The 19,888-nt window shown below is 38.5% G+C and overlaps 1 pseudogene; it reads left to right on the top strand.

Moving 5' to 3' along the window:
* Window positions 1–17,481: 17,481 nt before the first annotated feature.
* Window positions 17,482–17,852, top strand: LOC124516393 (60S ribosomal protein L31-like; annotated as a pseudogene).
* The last annotated feature ends 2,036 nt before the right edge of the window (window positions 17,853–19,888 follow it).

The following is a 19,888-nucleotide window of genomic DNA, read 5'->3' as shown; positions in this document are numbered from 1 at the left end:
AGGAAGGAGAGAAGGAAGGAAGGTAGGTGTCCCTCTTGGTTGTCCCTCTTAATCACCCTCTAAAATGGTATATTGGAGATTTTACATATTATAGAGAAGAAATGCTCTTTGCCAAAAATCAAGCACTCATCTAGCTTTCCTATGAGACACTACAAATATGATGATGAAAGCAAGATTAATAAATAATTAGCACAAATCTAATCTTTCAATCTTGCAAAACTTCTTTGCAATTGACTTTTGTAATTCATTTTATAACCCATTTTTTGAGGACTTTAAATTTTTTTTTAACATTTATTTATTTTTGAGAGACAGAGAGAGACAGGGCATGGGACGGGCAGAGAGAGACGGAGACACAGAATCTGAAGCAGGCTCCAGGCTCTGAGCTGTCAGCACAGAGCCTGATGAGGAACTCGAACTCATGAAACGTGAGGTCATGACCTGAGCCGAAGTCGGATGTTTAATCGACTGAGCCACCCAGGCGCCCCTTAAGGATCAGTTTAAATCAAGAGTATACCAGAAGGCATTCCAATAAAGCAAGAGCTGTTTTCATATTTGCAGAAGTAGTAAGTGAGAATTAAAATTTATTGTATTATAATATATAACAGTATATATTAGTAATTAGTTGTTAATAATTAATAATTACATAATTAGTAAGACTACATTATATTATTTATATTATAAATAAATGATTATTCATTTAAACCCAGAAATTCTAATCTGGCAATGATGAAAACGGAAATTTCTAATATGAAAGACATTTAGCTATGTTATTATCAAATTAGTTGCTTATAATTTCAAAACAGTTATGGGGCCTAGGATATAAACTTGATTCTAAATTCATTTGTTAGTTCAACACATATTAAAAGTACCTAATTGGCTCTGAACTTAAGACCATGACTTTCCTACTAAATTAGTTTTGACAAGAAAGATCTGGGCCCTTCGTTATCTTGTAAGCCCCAGGAAGCAGAGAGGAGAACGTGATGTACCCTCAGCAGCCTGCAGACATGGCAGTGAATCTGAGTTAGTCCTCTGTGGGTAGCCCCAAAAGGCTTTTAATGATGTGGAAAATATATACAGACTGTAGGCTTAAGGCATTCTCAGGGGATTACTACTGACAGAAAATTCTACTCTAGCAAAGATTCAGAAGATTTAAAAAATCAAACACCTATTATGTTTTTCTGAGAGTTGCCTTTAAAAGACCACTAAGGAAGCAAACTAACCTTCTGGAATGCCTGCACACTTACTACAAACTAATTCTACTGCTCTGTTCATAAAGTCTAGGGCCTAATTCAACTTCTACTAACTGAGAATTTACCAAACCCCAACCATTTGGTTTCAGCCTCCCTCAATAGAGATTTGACTGGTGGTTTAAAAAACACTCTAGACAAAATATTTTGGTCTGAGGAAAAAAAAAAAATAACATTTCTCTGTAAGAGAGGTGGAAGTGGTAGTTGAAACTCTTTTATGTGTACAGAAGGCTGTGCTTAGACGGGCATTTGGAGCCAAATTCCATGTCACAAGTTTGCGACTTCCATCACCCACTTGTGTGTGTTGGAACAAATGTCAAATTAACTTTGGAGGAAGTTTTAAAACTAGTCTAGAGTCATTCCTTTCATCTACTTCAGTGCAGGGCTGCATGACCTTCTGTTTAGGTACCATATATTAGGTAACCTCCCATCACTCAGCCCAGCAGACTCCCAAATCATGGCATTCTTTGGCCAAAAACAAATAATTTGAGGGAATAAAACCTCAAATGCATTACCCCTCAAAATCTCAGCTAAGAAAAATGGTATGTATGAAGGAATTCTGAAAAGATATGAATAACCTTCATTCTTTGAGCCACTGTAATGGCCATTCCCTAGATTAAGCCAGATTGTCAGAGTTGTGTGCCTGGCCACACCACACTGCTGGTCACGGCCACCCTAACGGAACTTCTTTAGGAAGAACGGTTATTCATTGAGCACATACAATCTTTACCTACATCACAATGCTCTCAAGGTAGATGTTATTCTCATATTAGAGAAGAAAATAATCAGGTCTTGCAAGGTTATTTCTCCCAGAGACACAGAGCCACACAATGGGCCTAGATGAAGGACATAATAGTCCAAAGAATCCTGCTGACTTTCAGTGTAAGGCTGTTGAGGACATTTTGCATTATGCTATACTGAATCCACTTTAAAAAAAAAAAAAAAATATATATATATATATATATATATATATATATATATATAGCAGAAACTTCATTCTGGATTCTAGACAGGAAAAACTTTGCTCCTCTTAGGCAATTGGTCTGCTCGTCTCATAAATGAGCTTTTCAATCATTAAATCTTTCATGTTTTCCTCTTTGCCTGGCAGTTAGAAATTTTGGAATTAAATGTGTGCCCAGTTCTAATAAACATACCGGATTTCAGGATTTTGTGAGCTAATGTTTCCCCTAGCTCATTTCATCTCACTTTTTTCTTCACCGATATTCTCAGATTCTTTTTCATCTCATCTTACATGTACATCCTATTACAAACTATGTACTTTCAAATGGCATTTACCAAAATCTTGCAAAAATTCACCAAGTTGTACATTTTACTATATATAAATTATACTTTAAAAAGTAGTAAAGTACAAAAGAAAAGCCGTTTATAATAATCAAAATCAAAGGACAGCGGTTGAAATGTTTCTTATAACATCTTTGAGTCAATTCTTGACAAAACATTCTAAATTACTTCATCCTTGCATAAGCAATCGCTGAAGTAATATTGTTATTCTATCTTATTATAACTTATAGCTTAAAACAGTTGCATAAACATATGTGGATTTATTAACGTTAGAGTGGGGATAATTTTAAGGGATTTCATTTTGTAAAGACTGTATTGGAGGGTTCTCTTGGCCTTTTTACCATATTTATTCTAAGAGAGAGGAGTACATATTGGTGAGAAGGTGTGGAGGAAAAAGCGTCTTTTGTGAAATGGAAGTATTAGTGGAGAAAAAAGGAAAACGCACACATGGAACAAGTTGGTTAACCCCGAGCCGAGTGTGAGACGCACACGCCCACACTTCTGGCTTCACTTTTCTCCTTGCCTTGGTTGTCTTAGTACTGATCCTCAATTTTTTTTGGTGTTGGAACCCTTTACAGTTTTTTAATTTTGTTGACTTTGATTCTGGTTATACCTATTAATATTGACCCTATAAGAAACTAAAATTGATAGATGTTTAAAACCATTATGGGTTAACAAAAACAGATCTTACTTTAAAATAACTATAATTTTTTCAAAAAAAGAAATGAGTGGTGTTTTGTACTTTTTAACATCTTTGTAATATCCTCTTCACAGAGCTGAGATTCTCATATCTGCTTCTGAATTCATTATGAGAGTCTGTTTTGGTTGAAGTATATGGCCTCATAGAGATATGTAGTAGGAGAAAGAAGTATTTTAATAGTCTCCTCAGTTAATTATGGATATTTGAATTTGATACAACATCCAAACTCAACAAACTGTAGTTTCTTAGTGCCACATGAGGCTAGTACTATTCTAACAACCAGAACCAAATAAAGAAAGCACAACAAAAGGGAAACTATAAACCAACATCTCTCATGAAGTTAAATGCAAAAATCTTTAATAAAATTTTAGCAAATTGTATGCAACAATGTGTGTGTGTGTGTATGTGTGTGTGTCATGTGTATATATGACCCAACAGGATTTCTTCCTTGTATGCAAGGCTCATTCACTATTTAAAAATTAATCAATGTAATCTACCATACCAATAGGCTAAGGAAAAAAATCATATGTGCATATCAATTAATGCAGAAAAACATTTGATGTAATTCAATATCCAATATCAGGATAAAAAGTTTCAGCACACTAGAAACAGAAGGGAAACTTTCTCAACCTAATAAAGTACATCTACAAAAAACCTATAGCTAGCATCATACTTAATAGTACAAGACTGAATAATTTTCTTTTAATATTGGGAACAAGGCAAGAATGTCTACTCTCAACATTCTTATTTGGCACAATACGAGAAGTTCTAGCTCTTGAAATAAGGCAAAAAAAAAATTAAAGATTTATTTTAACCTTAACATATTGGAAAGAAAGAAAGAAAACTGTGGTTGTTTGCAGATGATGAAATAAACAAATAAATAACTCTCAAAGGACCTACAATCCTAGATCCAAAATGTGAGTTCAGTAAAATTTCAGGATACAAGATCAACCCACAAAAACCAACTACATTTCTAGATATCGACAACAAAGTAATGAGAACACATTTTAAATGAATATCATTTACAGACACTCCAAATAAAATGATGTAATTAGGTATAAGTCTAACAAAACATTGGTAATATCTATATAATGAAAATTATAAATTGCTAATAAACCAAAAACCTAAATTGTGAAGACATTCCATGTTTACAGACTGGAAAAATCAACACGGTAAAGATGTCAATTCTCCCTAAATTGATACATAAGTTTAAGACAATTCCTATTAACGCATGGTAAATTATAGCAAATAAATACTACACTGGATATTTTTAAAAGGGACTCCCATCAAAAGTCAGTTTAATTTGTTAAATAATTACACTAGTCATCATCACATAAGGTCTCAAAAATAATCATGTGGACTTTAAAGAATAAGGTGGAAAAGAATTAATAAACAGCAACTTGAAATAATTCTGTCAATATACTTTATTTTAAGTTCATGTATTTATTTTGAGAGATAGAGAATGGGAGAGAGAGTGTGCGCACGCACATGGGGGCAGAGAATCCCAAGCAGCCTCCGCACTATAACCATAGAGCCCTACGCAGGGCTTGATCCCACAAACTGTAAGATCATGACCGAAATTAAGTCATTTAACTGACTGAACCACCCAGGCGCCCCTGTCAATGCACTTTTAAACTGCTCAAAGTAATCAATGCTATATAAAAAACAAAAGCAAAAATAGACAAATGGGACTACATTAAACAAAAATCTTCTGTAAATCAAAGGACACAATTAATATGGTGAAGACAACCTATGGAGTAGGAGAAAATCATATACCCAATAAGGGGTTAATATCCAGAATATGGAAAGAATTCCAACAACTCAAAAACAAAAAAAAAATCACATAACCCATTAAAAAATGGGCCAAGGACCCAAATAGACATTTCTCCAAAGATGATGTACAGACAGACAACAGGCACATGAAAAGACGTCAACAGCACTAACCACCAGAGAAATGCAAATCAAAACCACAGTGAGATATCACTTCATACCTACTGGGATGGCTACAATGGGTCAAGTAATCAATCAATCAATTACTGGTGTCGGTGAGGGTGTGGAGAAATTAGAACCCTTACACACTATTGGGAATGTAAAATAGTGCAACTACTATGGAAAACAGATGAAAGTTTCCCTCAAAATTAAAAATAGAACTACCATGTGATCCAGCAATACCACTTCTGGGTACGTATCTAAAATAATTGAAAGCAGGGTCTCAGAGAGATATTTGCACAGCTATGTTATTTTCAGTAGTGAAGAAGTGAAAGCAACCCAAATGTCCATTCACAGGTGAATGGATAAACAAAATGTGGTTTACATATACAATGGAATATTATTAGGCTTTAAAAAGGAGGGTGATCCTCACATATGCTACAAAATGAGTGAAGCTTTAGGACATTAAGTGAAAGAAATAAATCACAAAAAGGCAAATACTCTATGATTCCATTTATCTAAGGTATCTAAAGTAGTAAAATTCATAGAAGTAGAAAATAAAAGGGTGGCTACCAAGGGCTTGGAGAGGGGGGAAAGGGAATTGTTATTTAATTAGTTCAGAATTTCAGATTTGTGAGATGAGAAATTTCTGAAGATCTGTTTCACAACAATGTAAATATATTTAACACTACCAGCTGTATGCTTAAAAATGGTTAACATGGTAAATTTTGTCATGAATTTTTAATCACAATAAAAAATTATATAAAAATAATACCAAATATTAAGTGGAAGGAAAAGTTGCATTTGTGGAATACTTACAAAATGTTAGAAATAACCCAAATAATTATATAAATCACAATATTTTCATACTGCTCTGAAAGAAAAAGTTATTACTTTTTTCTTCTAGAAAACATGATAATCACTCTCATACCACCATAATATGTACAGTCATATTAAAGACAGGAAAACTCTTGGACCATTAGGTAATTTTATTTGGACATCTAAATATATATATTCATAGATATTGCTAAGTATGTTTGCTTAATTTTATTCCCAGTAGAAGCTAACTTTAGGAACCTTACTTCATATTTATAGTTATTCTGGTTCCTTATGGATACTAAAAACAAAATTCACAAACACACTCTCAAGCATGTTATTGAAGTATGCCCTACTATAACTAATGAAGAACATTTAACTTTTAATTCCTTAGTTAAGGAAGAAAATAGCTCTCACATATTCTATACCCAAGATAAATTTTTAAAAGACAAAATGCCTTCTATTCTGAAATGACAGCCCCCTCACATATGGAGCAGTAAACTTTTCTTTCTTCCCAAAATACTCATTTGGCACTGAGTTTTGACAAGTGAAAAAGCTTTTCTACATGCACACAGTTCATTTGATTTTAAGCACTGATCCCCCTCGCCTGCACATCAAGCTTTCCTTAATATTTAAGACATCTAGTATCCTTTTGTAGCAAGTTCCAGAAATAACGTGTTTCAACTTACCAAAAATAATGGGTTGAAATGTGTTTGCTGACCAAAGGGGATGCTGATATGGAGTAAATGTAGATGTCAGAGATTTTAAAAAGTATTCAATGAATTTGACAAGCTATTTTTTTTCCTCAAATACCCTAAAAGTAAAACCATTAAAACTATCCATTAAATGAATAAAGATTATCCTTTTATTTACATATAAGAGTAAATGCTAGCATCTATTGTCAAAATCAGTATCTAAAGGGGCAGCTGTAGACCAATTTTAATGAATGTGCATGAAAATTATGCCCGTTTTTTTTTCCTCACTTGATTTTTTTATATTGTTGAAATGGAGGAAAGAATATTTAATATTCTCGATTGAGACATGCTAAGTACCTAAATACCATATTGTCATCTTGCATGTGATCAAATCTAAAAGCTAAATGAAAATGCCCCCATTTGGTTTCATGTAAACTAAGCTGAATATAGAAAGTGTCCAATTTCTATCGTTCCTCTCCAGAGTAGCTAGCACATATTTGTTGGGTAACTGCAGACTGACTGATTCTAAATATAAACTGAGATGTGTGCTAAAATTATTGTCCTGATTTTTTAGCAATCACTATGAGAATCACACATGGTTACAGATTTTATTTATTAAGTACCTTGAAAAAACTAGCTTAAATAATAACGACAAAATTACACATGAAAATTTTCCCATCGAATGCAATGATGTAAATTAAATCCACGTTTTCCTACCAATACTCCACACATATAACCATTCATAACACAAAATCAGTCAAACCTAGTACTAGGACCACATCAATTAAAGCAGATTTTACACAAATAAGTTTTAAGTGGGTTCACTCCTCTTACAAAAGAAAGATAGTGCTACCTTAAAAGAGAGATATATCTAAGCAGCTCTAAAATTCTAATCCAACAAAAAAACCTCAAAATAATCTTGAACCTGCTGCCTGGATTACTGCTGATCCATCTTCCAAATCTACAAATGCTGAATTTACTTTAAGAAGTCAACTTCACAGAAATACACTAATGGAGGAAAAGGAGAATTCATGTAAAAATAAGCTAATTCCATCTGGCTGAATTAGACCTGACATAGGTCAGGCTTTGCAAAGTAGTGAGTAAAAGAGATGGAAATGTTCAAAAGAATCCTTTGTCAAAAATAATGTTCCATTTCACATGGCTAAGCAGAGGAACAAAAATAACATGGAAGTTTGGAAGCTCAGGAGCCACAACACAATTTTAAAAAACCAAACAATGTGGACAGTTCAGCACACCCAGCGGAACAAGAATATCATCAATTTCAAAGGAAGGAGTTCTCACAGAGCTTTCAGTCAGCCTTAGAGAAGACCCAGTGATCACCTGACCACCTAACTCTAAACTTTCAAAGGAGTCAAAGGAACATAGGCCAACCAGTCACTTGCAAGTACAGAGTGAAGGAAAAAAGAGTAAAAGATTTATCACTCACCTTCTCAGAGCCTAAACAATCTCAACACCTTGGCTTTCTTAACTACTATGCGTACTATGGGCAGGAGTGTGTTAACAAATAAATGTCAAATGGGAATTAACAGAAATAAGGGTAGTGGAGAATAAATAGGCAAGCCTATTTAAATTTAAGTTTTTTAACTTTGAGTTAACCCTACGGAAACGGCTGGCTATGCCCAGTTCAACTTTGACAGATAATGCCTGAGAGGAATGGAAATAAATTTACCACTTTCTGAAAGTTTAAGGAAATTGTTTTAAATAACAGTTCTCAACTAAGCACAGGGCAAATTCTTCCCAAAATACTGTGTACCTCAATGCCCGGCTTCCACCAGAAATCATCTGTCAGGTCCTAAAAAGGGGAAGAGGGTGCCTATTTTGGATTTGTAAAGTTGATGGTTCAGTTTTCATTGTTTCCTTTCAGATCTCCCAAAACTGATGACATATTACATACTTGTGCAGGTTCCCTACTTGTGCCCTCAAAGCATATTCACATCCCAGTGACTCCCCTTCCATTGGTCCTCAGAGAAACTTAATGACGTCCCCACCTCAATGGCTTCCGGTATTCCAAGTAGGTGGAGGTGGGACTCAGAGGAAGCAAAGGTGAGAGACTGGGGGAATAAGAGATGGCCAAAGCAGAGGAGGTAATGTCACTCCATCCCTACAACTGCTGCAGTTAGGGGTTAGGGGTTAGTCTCTCTCCTTGAGGGAGATTTCCTTCGGTGGAGAGTTACAACAAGAGAAGGGAAGTGTCTGAATCCCAAAGGGAAATGCTGGGAATGTTCTCTGTGTGTTTCATTGGACACTGATCTCAAAGGCCGTCTCTAGCAGTGTACATGGGGAAGGGGCAGAAATCATCAATGTTCACTACACTCTCTTGTACCTTATACCCAGGGCTTCTGCTGAGAACCTGAAGGAGATCTGAAGTTCCCTCCCTCACCTATGTGGAGTCTCTAAATTAGAGTACAAGAGTGTGTTCATATGCCTCGCATTACCAGGATACTGAAGTTGGAGACCTGGAAACCTGATACTGGCGGACAGAAGAAGGTGAAGTTTGAAAGAGATAAGGGTGGGGTAGATGCCGGAGGGGAGGCTAAAGGGGAGGGAGTCAAGGTCTGCAGACACAGTGCTAAAACCAGAAAGTCATGTATTCCCTTCTCTGACTATCACCTCTGTCTGGCTGGCTCTCACCAAACATGTTCTCCAACCTATTGCCATCTCTCCACAGTGGCCCCCTACGCCTGCCTTTCTCACTACCCAAGATTTTTTTTTTAACTGAAGTATAGTTGACATACAATATTACATTAGTTTCAGGTGTACAACACAGTGATTCAACAACGCTATACATTAGGCAATGCTCACCACTACACCAAATAAGTGTAGTTATCATCTGTCACCATTCAATATTATTATAATATTATTGACTATATTCTCTATGACTACATTCAGTTGTTTCTTCTCATCCCTATGACTTCTTTATTTTATAACTAGAAGCTTATACCTCTTAATCCTCTTCACCTATTTTGCCCAGTACCAATAATTTAAGTAGTTTCTCCAATCAAAAGAAGAGGTTGCCTGAAAAAGTATGATCTGAGGAACCACAGACAGGAGTAACTGTTATTAATTAATAATATGCCAATATCTTACATTTAATTTGTAATGTCCAAAGAGAACATGATGAATCCAATAGAGCTTCAAAACTTGCATAAAGTAGCCAAACTACACATCACAAGAAAAGAAGCTGTGACTGGGTGGTGACAGATATTAACTAGACTTACTGTGGTGATCAATCGTAATATATGTAAATATCAAATGATATCAAATCATTATGGTGTACACTTGAAACTAATATGTTATATGTCAATTATATCTCAAATTTTAAAAAAAAATTTAAACTAAGAATTCATACTTTTTAACCTAGAATTTCATTTCTGAGACTCTATCCTAAGAAACCAATTTCTAAAATATAGAAAAGAGCTTATGAACAAAGATGTTCATCACAGTATTACTTATTATCGTCAATAGTATAGCAACATTGAGGAATGGTTAAGAAATTATGGTACCTCTACCTAATGGAATATTATGTAGATATTTTAGAAGTTGGCTGTCTAGTTGTAATTAAGTGAAAATTAATGTTATAAAATGTAAAGTGAAAATATTTTAAAAAGGAATATATATATCATGATTAAAACTATGCACAGAAAAAATAGGAGGAGGAAACATCAGAATCCTATCAAAATATTAATACTGCTTATCTTTGTTAGTACAAGCATGGTGATTTTTTGCCTTTTCATATTCTTCTAGCTTCCAAATTGTTCATAAATCTATAATGGAAAGGGAAAGCTTTTTGAAAGGCAAGCTTCTCTGAAAGAGGAAAAATGTTACTTGAATAGAAAACTCCTTCTGGGTTGAGTTGACAACTGATCTTTTTAATATCAGAACCCAGGAAATACAGTATTTTCCGGAAGAGCACTTGGAGCAAGGAATATGGAGAATGTGAGCAAGACTAGCCAAAGAGAAACCTAGCAAGCTTAGTAACCTACATTAGTTCCCTATGATTACCAGATGAGGAGTGGATTTCCCTGCCTGATATGTAAGGTTCTTCACAATTTGTCACTGGGTAGCCAAATAGTCTATGAGCACTTAGCTGAACCTCCTTGTCTGGCTTTCTCTTTACCTATCCAAACCCTTCCCATCTTGCAGAGTGACTGAATTCACTTCCATCCATGAAGAGTTTCCTGATCCTCTTATGAACCCCCATCTCTATGATTTCTCCTTCTTAAGTTGTTGATATAGCATTCATAGCACCACCTTTTTCTGGTCCTAGACCAGTTCTAACTATTTTGTTAATTACTCCTGTGTAAGTAAGTATCTCCCCAGTTACACTTTAAGGTCCTTGAAGTCAAGAATTTGAATGGTTTGCAGACCATAGTCATTTGACAAAACATTCAGACATACAGGAAGAGAGAGAGGAGAGAGAAAAGATGAAGTGCTAAAGCCAGGTTGGTATTATATTCATACTCGGTGATGTTATCTAAATAAAATGTGTTGCCTCGGTTTTAAAAGCTTCCCGCTGACCCTTCACCACTAGGACATGTACTTTCTTTTGCTTTTTTTTAACAGCAGTGGGATCGTAGTTTTGCTTATTTATTCCTACCAAGTCTGCTATCCTCCTGGGAATTAAACAGATTGGACTGCAAGATGCCTCACCAAGGTTCAGGATATAGTCTACAGCCATATAAAGAACAAAAAGAAATGACTTCCTAGGAATCAAATTTAAGACTAATCACAAGATCCTACTTCTCTTAAGGTCTTGGGTGAACAACAAATACAAATTTGTGTCTCCATTTTATGGCCTTATTTAGGCAGTGGGCTTTAGTCTATCAATATCCTCATTAATAATTCTCCAATGTAAGTAGTTCAATACTCTATACATGATGGACTAAGATGACTATGTTCCTATCTGCCATCAAATATTATTCCAGTACTAAAAGAATAATGAGCACTTGCACTATAGCAACCTGCCCCCAGAGACATCAACAAGAGTTTCATATCGTAAAAGAGAATACATAAATCGTAAGTGAAAGCAAACCAAATGGCCAAGCAATAGACAAAGCAAAACCCAGCATCCATTATTTTTTTCAGAAAGAGCACACAGGTCAATTATAACTGTTGACTCTGAAGGGCAGGGCAAAAATAAATCAATGCAGTTTCCCACTATACAGAACCACATTTTGCTACAACACTCATTTTGCTAAGTCAATGCTTGTCCAGATTCCACCACTCACTAGCTATATGATCTTGAGTCTTCTCTGTATTTCAGTTCCTTAGTCTGTAAAATGGAGTTATCACCTACTATGCCAAATCACAGCTGTAACGAATCAAATAACATTATCAGTCTGAGTTTATCTGTCACCCTATCATGGGATGACACACCCCACAAAAATAGTTCAGTCACACATCCCATGAACTAAATACTGTTCTCATTGCAAATGTTTTCTCTAAAGTTTAAGAAGAAAAAAAATATTTCCCGTTTTTTTTTTAACTTTCCTAATTGGTTTTTCCAACATTTGAGCAACCACCATTTATCACTGCCAAAACTGTGTTAAACATCTCCTGCTACGACCTAGCTCTTCTATGCAGTGTTATCCAGATATTATTTTTTGGCATATGGTTTCTAAGAAAATAGGTTTTTTTCCATGCAATTCAAAGAATGCTCTTTCATACTAAAAGAACAATAATTCCATACACAGTTAGTTTACAGGTTGTTGCTATTGTTTCAGACTACTCACATGAAAATTAATTTTATGTTGAACATCTAATAGACCATATATAGGTACACTTACACTGGGACACACAACTCCTCCTTACGGTGAAAGATCCATGGGCTTTGGAGTCACGGAGACTTGCATTCAAATTCCTGTTCTGTGACCTTGAGGAGGTAATTTAACTTCCAGGCTCCTCACTTTCCACCTTTGGTTCTAGGTTGTTGTGATGATTTAATGAAATAATATTATCTAAAAGTAAGTGTCCAGGCTCTGCAAGTATTATTTCCTACCTCCCTTAAATCTTTTCCTCCTATACCAAGACCAATCAAACCCACTCTGAACACAAGACAACTTGCACACAGCATCTATTTCATACATTAGCGGGGAAACGCTAGGCGAAGAAAAACTGAGTGGACGAAAGCATGAATTAGGCATCTAATGGAGCAAGAAGTAAAGAAACTGACAAGGGCCCCCTGCTTCACTCGCAAGTCCGAAAACCACACTAATGTGACACACTTTGAAGACTGCACCGCACACTCACAGAGGTTCGTACCATGCTGTGGGAAAAGGACAAAATACAGCACAAGCCAGCAGGGAGCTTTCTGGTTCACCCCACCCGACCCTGCCCGCCCAGTGGCACCTCTGAAGCCTAGAAACTGAGGTGAGAGCACAGCAACTGACTCCGTCCCCCTGCCCTCCCCCATTCTGCCCAAATCTCTCTCGGGGCACGAATGCTGCTGAATCATTAGCCCTAACAGTACGAGCTCCCGGCTCGGCTGCTCCCACGGGAGCCAGTGTCCCTAGAGCTGTGACCGTCCCCGGTGGGGGGCCGAGACCTCGGGGTGGGGTGGGGCAGTGAAAGGGGGTCTGGGAGGATCGGAGCAGCAGGTACTCACCCGGGTGAGGAAAGCCCAGCCCCGGTCCTCGCCTCCGCGCTGCAGGCGGTCCGTCTGCGGCTCCCCCGCGTCCCGGATCCCCGCGGGCGGTCGCCCCCGGACCCCGCAGCCAGAGCTGGTGGTCCGCTGCTCCCCTCCGCGGGCCCGCCACCCTAGGCTGCCACGGCTCGGGGCTGGGGCGCTCCACCCGGAGCAGCTGGAGCAGCTGTCGCTGCCGAAGGGGGTGGCGGCTACCGACGGGCCAGACCATTAGTGGGCTGCGACCGGGGGTGCGCGACGTGCGGAGAGGGGCGGACGCGGAGGGCGCCCAGGCCCGGCGACGGTTGGGAGAAACCAAGGCCGAGGGGACTCCGCCGCCGCCCAGCAGCGCCGGGAGGGCTTAGGGGGTGGGGGGCAGAAGGTACCAACCCAGGAGCCCCTGCTCTCCCTGGCTGTGGACTGAACACAATCCTTTAGATTTTCCGGGCACCCCCCCCCCCTCCCGGTTTGCCTTGGTCCCGCTCAGGGCTCCTTTCGAACGCGGCAAACAGTGGACCTAGCGACGGGTGCGCCTGGGCGGTGTCCCCTCCTGGGGGGATGCGAAAGGGCGCTGGCCTGAGCCCTGCCTTCGTGCCGCCCTCTGCTCCGCGGTGGGGCCCGGTGGCGCCAGTTCCTGGTGCCTATCTTACTCCAGACGTCTTACCACAAATCAGAGGGGGCATCCGAGTCCTTGAAGGGGTTCCTCAGACCTTTTACCCAAGCATCTTTGTGGAGCAAAGAATTAAAAGGTATCCACGCCCAGCCTGAAAGTTAGAAAATAAAATCAAGTAGGCCCCATCCGGTAGGTGAGTTGTAGATCCAGGAAAATAAGGGACAGTTTTGAATCGTTTACAGTGGTTCCACAAATGTTGAACCACGGCAGTTGGAAAAAAAATGTGGATTTAGAAAGCCCCTTTAACAGCTCTATAAAAGATTATTAAAGAAAGTAAAAAATATGTCAGGTTCATTGTTCACCATTTTAAAGATTAGTGTCTTGGGAAAGGGGAGGAGATAGTATCCTAATATGAAATGAACTTCATAGAGCTGGGAAGAGAAGTTCCCACCAGGACATGTCTTAGACTGCTGTGAAAGCCCGTTTGTGGTCCCTTGGTCCCGGCCCAGGTCACAACCAGGCTTAAGCAGACTCATTTCAGACCATGGTAAAATTTAAGACAAGTGTATAGTTTTCTTTATCAAACCAAACAAACAAACAAAACAAAAAACAAAAAAAAACAGAGTTGGCAACTACCTTTAAAATGTAATTTAATGGAGTAAAAAAAAAAAAAAAGACCCTCAAAATACATCCCCCCCCAATAGAAATTCCACAGTTAAAAGCCATTTTCTCTGGATTAAGATTTGTCCGTTTTTGAGTTAACAATCTTTTAACATAAACTGAGCACATACTATGGACCAAACACTGTACTGAGACTGTTTCCAGTTTTATTCATTTATTCTTCTTTGTTTTCAATGTTTATTTTATTTTTTAATTTTTAATTTTATTTATTTATTTATTTATTTTACTTTACATCCAAATTAGTTAGCATATAGTGCAACAATGATTTCAGGAGTAGATTCCTTAGTGCCCCTTACCCATTTAGCCCATCCCCCCTCCCACACCCCCTCCTGTAACCCTCTGTTTGTTCTCCATATTTATGAGTCTCTTATGTTTTTCTCCCCCTCCCTGTTTTTATATTTTTGTTTCCCTTCCCTTATGTTCATCTGTTTTGTCTCTTAAAGTCCTCATGAGTGAAGTCATATATTAGTCTTTCTCTGACCAATTTCACTTAGCATAATACCCTCCAGTTCCATCCACGTAGTTGCAAAATTTCATTCTTTTTTGATTGCTGAGTAATACTCCAGTGTGTGTGTGTGTGTGTGTGTGTGTGTGTGTGTGTGTGTGTGTGTATACCACATCTTCTTTATCCATTCATCCATCGATGGACATTTGGGCTCTTTGCATACTTTAGCTGTTGTTGATGGTGCTGCTATAAACATTGGGATGCATGTGCCCCTTCGAAACAGCATACCTGTATCCCTTGGATAAATACCTAGTAGTGCAGTTGCTGGGTCGTAGGGTAGTTCTATTTTAAGTTTTTTGAGGAACCTCCATACTGTTTTCCAGTGGCTGCACTAGCTTGCATTCCCACATTTATTCTTCTAAAAACTCCTGTAAAATTGGTGATATTGTTGGTAGGTTTGTTTTTTTTTTAATGTTTACTTATTTTTGAGAGAGAGAGTGCAAGCAGGGGAGGGCAAAGAGAGGGAGACACATAACCTGAAGCAGGCTCCAGGCTCTGAGCTGTCAGTACAGAGGTAGACACGGGGCTTTATATCAGGAACCATGAGATCGTGACCTAAGCTGAAGTTGGACACTTAACCGACTGAGCCACACAGGTGCCCCAATATCATTGCTAGTTTTTAAGCAGACTAGGCTCAGAAAGTTTGTCATGCTGGGTTCACATCTCATAAATAATGAGCAGCAGAGGAAGCATTGCAATCAGACTAGTGCCTTTCCACTAGAATGCCTCAGGGAAACATATACTAAGCTTTATCATAACCATGATTGGTCCTTGAATGTGAGTTTACTTATCCTTTCTTTATGAAAACTGCGGATACTTAAGTATCTAAGGTGGATGTCACCCTGAGGTTAGGAGTAGGAATCAGAAAGAAGAGGCTGTACTTCCCCCAGAACTAACGTGGAAACATCAATTTCAAAACAAACAAAAAATGCATGATTTGGGTCATGTGAAGGTGAGGAGAAATTCTCCACTGCCTTTTTGTTAATCATTTTTACATCATCATTTACACTGTATTGTGCTTTACACTACCCTTAAACTATTGTTCAATATTATACTTTGCACTATTGTTCTTCCCAGAAAAGAACAAGAGTTTTTAAATGGACTTAATGTCATGGGTCTTCATATACTTTAGCAGAACTTAAAGTAATAGGGCATTAGTAACTGTCACATCATGTTAAGGAAGCTTTTTGAAAAATAAGGAATAAAATTAAATCCTTACCTATGTTGTGTCATTGTTCTTATGTTGACTGTTATTGTAAATGTTCACACATCAGTCCCAGCAAAACAGAAATCCCCAGAGCTCCATGTTGCTGAGGAGCCTGTGTCTAGATCCCTAGTGAGGCCAGGCAGCTATGACTCAGGGTGGGGATGGCTTCAGCCTCCGAAATGTGTGACTTTTCTCTCCACATGCAGTTGTTTCACTTTCAAAGGGGACACAAAAGGAGACAAGTAGCCAAGATGCCTTTGGAATTAGTATTCTCTGTCTGATTGACAGGGATATAAGAAAGAAGGATAAGGTTTCAGGTGGTTTACCTGAGACCACGCTGGGATTTAGAACCTGGTTATCAGTGACATCTCCAGCCATCCGTTTGTATAAGTTGAACTTCATGGAGTGTATATTTCTAAATGAAGAAGGAAGGGGACATGCTGTGCCCGTGACCTTGAGAAACTGGCAAAAGGAAAGGAGGGAATGGTGTGATGCCTGCATTCCCTACTCTCCCACAGAGTCTGCAAATGCTTTTGAGCATGTTGGGGAAAGAAGTTAGGGCCAGAAACTGAGGAATTATTTTCACAAATGACTTTGTGGGATTTCGAGTGTAAGATGTATTACTATGGGCCCTAGTGACACAGAGCCAGGGAGAGGGCCATTCTCTCACCCAGTCTGCCACAGACCGTTGTGCAACCTTGCCACCAATAAGGAATGGCTCCACCAGTGAAGGCATATTCTCATAAAGGGCATTGGTGGCCAATATACAGTCAAATGTGTTGACTAGGAACCCAGAGCCGTAGAGCATGAGTGGAATTATTCTGGAGCACCTGGGAGACCCAGCTGAGTATTTCCTGTCCTAAATGAGGGAGCTTGGGGGTGGGAAGGGATGACTATTAAACTTAAGGTGATTATTAAATCTTATTTAGGCAGCATTATTAGGGTGAATTTATTTGTATTCACAAAATCAGCATGACATGCGGACATTCAAATAATATCACTTTTAAAATGATATTAATAAGAGAGCCAAAGAGAAAGAAAATACTTAGTACCTTTGATAAAACTACAGTGGTGAGCCACACCATGTTGAACTTTTTGATTCAATAATAACTAAGTAACTCCTTTCCAACCTGGCCCTTCAGAATGGCTCCCCCAAAGAAGGGTGACAGAAGGGCCGTTCTGCTACCAGCCAAGTAGTGACCAGAGAATACACCATCAACCTCCACAAGTGCAACGATGGAGTGGGTTTCAAGAAATGTACTCCTCGGGCGCTCAAAGAGATCCGGAAACTTACCACAAAAGAAAGGGGAACGGCAGATATGTGCATTGACAGCAGGCTCAACAACGCTGTCTGGGCCAAAGGAATAAGGGATGTTCCATTCCATATCCATGTGCAGTTGTCTAGAAAACATAACAAGGATGAGGATTCACCAAACAAGCTCTATACATTGGTTACCTGTGTACCTGTCACCACTTTCAAAAATCTACAGAAAGTTCAGGTGGATAAGAACTAAATGCTGATTGTCAAATAAAGGAAATGTCTGGGAGTCCTGAGGCATCTTACCAGTGCTGGTGTCTGCAAAACTTGAGTCCCGCTCCGGAGAAACAGCTGAAGCCAGCAGCTCCTTCCCACATTTGGGGAAGCGGTTTTCAGAGCTGACACTTCCCTGCCCCACTTCCCGGATCTGCCGCAGCAGAGTGGTTACTTTGCAATGGCCTGATACAAATCATTTTCTTCTGGATCTTCACGGAATATACTGTTCAAAGTTTTACAGAACTGGATAAATTCTCTCTGGAATTAAAAAATACACATATAGCAGCATAACCAGAAAAAAATATTAATACAAACTATGTATTGGCCAACACACTAAGGTGTGTGGTGATGTTAACATCCCAAGTTACTCTTATTGAGAATATTTAATAGTGTCATTTCTGTTTGCTTTTAGCTATCACTTTTTTTAAATGTTTATTTATTTATTTTTGAAAGAGAGAGCAAGAGCCTGAGCAGGGGAGGGGCAGACAGAATCCCAAGCAGGGTCTGTGCTGTCAGCACAGAGCCCAATGAAGGGTCAGAACTTGTGATCCATGAGATCACAACCGGAACCGAAATCAAGGATTGGACGCTTAACCAACTGAGCCACCCAGGCGCCCCTAGTTATCACCTTTTAAGTCATAGTGTTTTTGAGGTAAGTATTATTATTATTATGTGAAGTACCATTTTCAGCCTCATTTAATAGATGAAGAAACTGAGAATTACAACAATTAATTCGTCAAAGGTAACACAGCTAGAAAGTGGCAAAGCCGGGTTTCAAACCCAAACCAATGCATGACATCACTCTCCACATACTTTTACTGCCTCCTGCTACATAGAAAGCAAGCTGTACATTGCATTTTCCTCTACAATAGAAAATCTATTTTGTATGTGTTTTAAAATCTATTTTCAACTCTCATTCTTCAAAGGAAATGAGTCATTTCTTAAAGAGGATTTAAATGAGAGTCTTCCCAGTGGAAACATTGGGTACCCTTTTCTAGGTTTCTGTGCTCAGAAAGGAAACGCTGAAACAAGAAACGACCATTGCAGCATAGAGTTAGCCAGTGTTTCCAAATTCTTGCTAAAAATTCTCATTTTAGGAACTCTTGGGTGAGACCTTGGAATCTGTATTCTTATTAAGCACCATAAGTGATTCTAATGCACAATCATTTGACCAGTGTGACCACACCATACAGGACAAGAACAACATGTGGCTCACAAACGTCCAGTCTGCTACACTTAACCCTTTAACCCCACCCACCACTTGTTGAAAAGGAAATGGGAGACCAGTATTTAAAACCCACTATACAGGGAGCATGGGTGGCTGAAGTCAGTTAAACGTTTGACTCTTGATTTTGGCTAAGGTCCTGATCTCACAGTTCACGAGTTCAAGCCCCACATCAAGCTTTGCGCTAACAGTGTGGAGCCTGCTTGGGATTCTCTCTCTCTCCCTCTCTCTCTCTCTCTCTGCAACCCCCCACCCCCACCCCATTCTCTCTCTCTTTCAAAATAAATAAATAAAAACTTTAAAAAGATAAATGAAACCCACTATACATAATTACACTTATTATACAAAAATGTATTTATTAAATTGTTACTGCCAGGGTGCCTGGGTGACTCAGCTGGTTAAGCATCCAACTCTTGGTTTCAGCTCAGGTCATGCATGATCTCAGGGTTTTCTGAGTTCGAGCCTTGCTTTGGGCTCTGTACTGACAATGGGGAGCCTGCTTGGGCATTTCTCTCTCTCCCTCTCTCTCTGCCCTTCCCCTATTCGCTCTCTCTCTCTCTCCCTCTCTTAAAATAAATAAACTTAAAAATTAAAAAAAAATTGTTAACTGCCTTTTTCAGTATTACTTTGATCATTTTGAAAATTCTTCAAAAACTCTCAAGTTAAAGATTATGCTCATTCACAATTACTATTATATGTAGATACCTGGAACTCTTTTCAATTATTACATGGTATTTTACATAAGAGAAAAAAGATACAAATTAAAACAACATTGGGGCGCCTGGGTGGCG

The sequence above is a fragment of the Lynx rufus genome, unplaced genomic scaffold (assembly GCF_022079265.1).
Source record: "Lynx rufus isolate CCGP_SWC_20201006 ecotype Redwood Valley unplaced genomic scaffold, mLynRuf1.p SCAF_2, whole genome shotgun sequence".
NCBI lineage: Eukaryota > Metazoa > Chordata > Mammalia > Carnivora > Felidae > Lynx > Lynx rufus.
This window is presented reverse-complemented; position numbering and strand designations above follow the sequence as displayed.